Source organism: Artibeus jamaicensis, unplaced genomic scaffold, assembly GCF_021234435.1.
Source record: "Artibeus jamaicensis isolate MK-2021 breed Jamaican fruit bat unplaced genomic scaffold, CSHL_Jam_final contig_3060, whole genome shotgun sequence".
Classification (NCBI taxonomy): domain Eukaryota; kingdom Metazoa; phylum Chordata; class Mammalia; order Chiroptera; family Phyllostomidae; genus Artibeus; species Artibeus jamaicensis.
Genome location: NW_026521707.1, coordinates 1,786 through 7,610, shown reverse-complemented (window position 1 = coordinate 7,610; position 5,825 = coordinate 1,786). Strand labels below are relative to the sequence as shown.

The 5,825-nt window shown below is 40.7% G+C and overlaps 1 pseudogene; it reads left to right on the top strand.

Moving 5' to 3' along the window:
- Positions 1-3,247: 3,247 nt before the first annotated feature.
- LOC128627022 (vomeronasal type-1 receptor 4-like) lies at positions 3,248-4,190 on the top strand (annotated as a pseudogene).
- The last annotated feature ends 1,635 nt before the right edge of the window (positions 4,191-5,825 follow it).

The following is a 5,825-nucleotide window of genomic DNA, read 5'->3' as shown; positions in this document are numbered from 1 at the left end:
CTCCTCTGATCCTGGTGTCTTTCCTACCTTAACTCCCTCCACACTCTGTCCACTTGCAATTTCCCTCCATCATTGCTCTTTAATACTGAACCAATGTTAAACACATTTGCTTTTTATCTTTCTTCTTTGCCTGCACTCTCTGTAACCCTATCCCTCTTCCCTTGCTCTCTGTAACAGCATTTTTTTATCCCTGCTTTCGCTTTTCTTTACGGCCTATTCTTACTCTGACCTGTCTCATATCCACACACTGAAACTCTTCCAAAGTCCCAGTTTCAGAGCATTCATCTTGATATGTTTGCAATGCTCACAGCACATTTTAAGTGCTGTGCATTGTAATAAATATGGCCCTTGTGATTGTTGCAGGGCTAAGCAAGTATTAAGAGTAGGAAGAATGCCACCTCTACTTAAGCAGCTAGAAGTCTTGAGCTATAACAGTTCTTCTGTATGGGATCATGTTACTGAGATATACACATGCATGGTGACTGTGATTTTATACAAGAGAGTAATTATGAGTGTGGGCAAGTGTGTGTATTTTTGAATATTTATAGATATGGGTATAAATTTTCATGTTTGGTGTGTGCATTAATAATTGTGCATGTGTACTTGAAATTGTGTGGGTCCATGATTGTATGTGTATAGGTATTTGTGCGACTATATTTGAATGAATGTACATTCATGTGTGTGTGTATCTGTGTGTAAATGAGTTGGGTTGTGTGTGTGTGTGTTAAATGCATTGTCCAGCAAAATGGCTCTAATGACTGACTCAGTAATGAGGGCAGTTGCATGATGAACTTAGATTAAAGAGTTGATTTGTATGTAGAAAAATCTAAAAAATTAAATTCAACTTATAATTTATATTTGTAATTTTGGCTCATGAGAACTATATTTAATGGAAAAAACAATCATGATTTTTCCAGAAAATTTTGCAGGCAGGCAAGTGCAAAGGACTGTGTTGACCATTTGATGGTTTTGAATTTAGTAGGTGGCACTGGCTTCTCAGATATTTACAGAAATGAAAGAATTCTACCTGTGAAACTGTGTGACCCTAACGCTCTATTGGAAAGGGTTTTTTTTTTTTTTTTTTTAGAAGCTTCTGCCTTTTTTCTATGGTTGTTGTTCTGCCTCTGCTTCAGATCACTATTGAGGGTCAATATAAGTAGTGGTTATTTTCTCACAAAATTTCTATATAAGTGGACATTGACCTGAGCAAGTGAAGACCACGATATCCAATGGACCTTAGTGACACTGTTTTCCTTGTTACTTGTCTCTCTCATTAAATCTTTCTCAGATAGTTTAACTCAGTTCATTTCTTTGCTCCAAATGTCAACAATGCTGCTGTTCATTTGTAAGAAGACTAGGTAAGAACTAACTTTGGGTAGAACTTCCCAATGGAGAAGAGTGTCCAGTGAGACATGCATACTTGCCCTTATCCCTCAGGGGTCAGAACTCAGCACTTCCTGCTCTCTGTCCCCCATAGAGATCCTGTCTGCTCCTGGGGTTATGGAAAGAAAGAGCTTCTCACAAACACTCAAATAGTCACCTAAGAGTTGCTAGTGAAAACTTGGAGTTGTTCTTGGTAATTAGCAACTGGACAGAAACTTTTCATAAATATACTCAGCTCCCAAGCCTGTCAATGCCATTGCTGCTACAGGTGAAGTGATAATTGCAGTTCAGAGGGGAGGTGAGCTCACCCGAATCACAACCCATATCTCAGGGTCTGGATGCCTCCCTGTTACATGTATCCCTGACAGCACTGACTTCACAATGAGCCAGTGTCCAGGCAGCAGGAAGAAGTCAGTGGGTTTTCTCTTTATCACCCTGAGATGTATAGAGTATAAGGAAAGGTTTTTGCATCAGGGGTTCATGTAAGTAAACATACTGCGTTAAGGGATCTTATGTGAGTGAACTTGGTCCAGCACCAAAGCCATAAAGATAAGGGGAAAAAATACCTGAGGTTTTAGTTGAGCAGTTAACAAGAGATGGGTCCTAGACTGCTTTAATCCCTGATGGCTTCTGATGTGATGTAGTGCAGTTCTCACAGACATGGTTCTGTTCTGTATAACAATCATGATCCCTGACTTTTAATGTACTTAAGAGCTGGAGTTCAAAGTCAATCTCTACTCAGAGAAATTTCCAGAAAATGCAGACATAATGATTAGATTTGTAAAGGGGCACTCTAGTACCTCCATGCTTTTCAATCTGTAGGAATCATCTGACCCTGTGCAGAAAGTGTGTCTCAGAGCATTTCCTGCAGTAGAAACTTTTCTCTAACTCTGGGTGTATATTGGGCTTAATAGATTTCATCATTGTGTCTCTGTTGATTATGATAAGACTATTGTGACTTAAAGTTAAGGAAGCAGTATTTTTTAAATGTTTATAAATTTTAGTCATTACCTTTAGGCTCAGCTGTAGCTTGTGCTATTTTTGCTTCTTTAAATATAATACCAATCTAGAAACATTACATCATTAAAAATGAATGTTTTACGATTCATTTTTCATGTGTCTTGTGCTTTTGTATTTTGAGTGCGAATGTAGCATTACTGTTATTTTAGCTAACTTAGATCTTAGTAAATTGGTATATTACCTGAAAATACTAATATTTGATTGTACCACACACTCTTTACCAAATATCCAAGTTTCCTGTCCCATAGTTGTTGTGACTCATATCATTGTACTTTTGTTCCTGGAGTATAATCTAATGAGCTTTCTGTGGTCATCTAATATTTAGCTGGCCTTGTGAACTTGTGAGGGATAAAGAAGTTATTTCATGTGTGGCCTTGATAGCAATGAGTCGTATTTTGAAAGTGCTCTTGAATAGTTACACATTCAACTCTTAGAAGCCAGTAAAACAAAGTGCAAAAAAAAGTCACTAAATGGCAAAGAAACTGTCAATATTTCATTAAAAACTGTTGATAAGTTAGCCCTGGTTGGCGTAGGTTAGTGGATTGGGTGCAGGCAGTGAACCAAATCATCAGCAGTTCAATTCCCACTCAGGGTACATGCCTGGATTGTGGGCCAGGTTCTCAGTAGGGGCCACATGAGGGGCAACCAAACATTAATGTTTCTCTTCCTCTCTTTCTTCCTCCCTTTCCCTGTCTAAACATAAATAAAGAAACCTTTTAAAAAATGTTGATAAGTGGAGAATGGTGTAGTTCAGCTGACATGATACATGTGACTTCTGCTTCATATTTTCATGCAGGGTTCTGTTTGGGTCAGTAGAAAATATAGGTCACTGATAAATGATAAGATGACCCCCAGGGTCTTGGCAGCTGGAATGATGCTTTTACTACAGACTACAATTGGCATCCTGTGGAATTTATCTCTGCTTTACCATTATCTCTTCCTTTATTTCACTGGGTGCAGGCTGAGGCAGACAGATTTTATTGTCAAGAACCTGATGGTGGCCAACACCTTGGTTCTGCTCTGTAGTGGAATCCACTTTACAATATCATGTTTTGTGTGGAATTGCCATGTCAGTGATTTTGGATGTAAATTTGTTTCCTATTCATATGCAGTGGGCAGAGGTGTGTCCATTGGTACCACCTGCCTCCTGAGCATCATCCAAGCCATCACCATCAGCCCCATGAACTCCAGGTGGGCAGGGCTTAAAGTGAAAGTTTCAAAGCACATTGTCCCTGCAATGTTTTTGTCCTGGATCCTGCAAATGTTGGTAAATGCTGTTTTCTCTATGTTTATGTTTAGCAATTTGAGCAACAAGAACATCACAAATAGAAAAATTTTTGGATAGTGTTCAGTTGTTCATCATGATAACACAAGGGACTCATTATATGCAGCATCGATAGCATCCCTTGATCTTGTATGTTTCTTGCTCACACTCTGGGGCAGTGGTGCCATGGTCTTCATCCTGCACAGACACAAGCAGAGGGTCAAACATATTTGCAGGCCCCACATCGCCTCCCAATCCTCCCCTGAGTTCAGAGCTTCCAAGACCATCCTTCTCCTGGTGAGCACCTTTGTCTTTTTTAACACCCTTTCCTCCATCTTTCATATTATTTTAAAGCATTTTTAATAATCTTAACTGGGTCATCTTGAACACCAGTTCAGTACTGTCTCTGTGTTTCCCAACTGTCAGTGCCTTCCTGGTCATGAGTCATGATTCCAATGTCTCCAGACTCAGCTTCGCTTGGATAAGAAATGCAAAGTTCTTTCATTTTAGGAGAAATGTGTAAATTGTGTGTATGTGCTCACTGTTCATTTGGTAATTCACTCAACCTCCTCAGCATCCTAAGTATCATTAGGACTGCTGTACATGGGACTGGTGCACAGGACATGGTGAGCATCTTCAAAGTCAACAATGTTATAATAGTAACTGTAATGACATATAACTGCCTTGTAAATACTTCTTTGGTTGAAGTTTTTTCATATTTGCCATGAAGGATTTCAGAATGGATGCAATATAAACATTAGGCCCTGTAATTCTCTGGATGTTATGGAGAAGTCTTTCAGTATGTAGTTTGAGTCTATCAAAGTATGTGTTCAAGGAAGAAGAAGTCAGGGAATTGTAAGAAAAGTACACAAAGATGGAACAGCAGGTCACAGTTTCTGCTTAACCTGAAGCCATTGTTCCTGGAGTGAAATTCAGTACCCAAGGAAAGCTTGTGGGAGCCAGTTATGCTCTTGTGCCTGACAGCACTGGAGAAGCAGTGGACATTTATATGAAATATGATGTTATGAAGGAATGGCTTACTCACACATATTCAGGTAGGTATGGCCATATTTAATTGGAGGGGTCAAAGGAGGGCAAAAGATGATATTTTAGCTGATGTTGAAACTACATGAGGTGAGTGCAACAATTTCAAAAGATGTGTATTGCATGGAGTGGGACCTGTAGAAAGCAGTTGTTTTATGTGTGTGAATAGAATCTGGGCTTTTGGTCAAAGGGTTGATCTGGAGTTTCACACTCATGTCTCTAAAGTGAGGACACTAGTTCATGGTGGGGACTTCTATTAACTTAGGAGGAGTGTATGCAAAGCCATTGTAAGGCAAGACAAGAATGCATTCTGTGTATGTGGAGTTTGTGGGTCTTTGATTTTCATGAAACGAAGTGGATATTTCCTCAATCTTAGAAGAGGGTTTTAGATAGTAATCTCTGTATATGCATCTTGAAGCTGATAGAAAGTTTTGGAATTCAGACTTCTGGCCAAGATGGAGGTGTAGGTAGAAACACTGTGCCTCCTCCCACAACCAAAATTAAGGCCAAGAAAGATTTAGAAACTAAGCCACAACCAGAACAGACAGAAAATTGAACTGTACCAAAGTCCAACAACTATTCATCCAGACTAGTATGAGGGCAGAGTCGACAGCTGGCAGAGAGGGTTCCTGGCAGGAAAGGGCGGTTGCTGCCAGACCTGGATGCATAGGCAACAGCTGGCAGTCCCTGGGTATGGGGTGGCAACGGGCAGACCTAGTGAGGTGAGTAAGGTGGCTGGCTGGCTGACTGCAGTCACACATTTGTGTGCAGATAAACCAGGCAAAAAGGGGCAGTGAGACAGACCATGCAAACCAGGGCCCCAGTGCTGGGGAAAAAAGCCTAAAAGCACCAATTTCAAACACTTGTGGGGGTTGAGGTACCAGGAGAGACTCCCAGCCTCACAGGAGAATTTGTTGGAGAGACCCACAGGGTCCTAGAATGTACACAAGCCCACCTCCCCAGGAACCAGCATGAGAGGGGCCCACTTTGCTTGTCTGAAGTGGCAGAGGGGACCAAAAGAGAAAGCAGAGCAAGCACCATTGTTCCCTCTCTGACCCCACCTTCACATACAGTGTCAAAACCCAGCAACTGGGTTAACTGGACCTGGTGAACA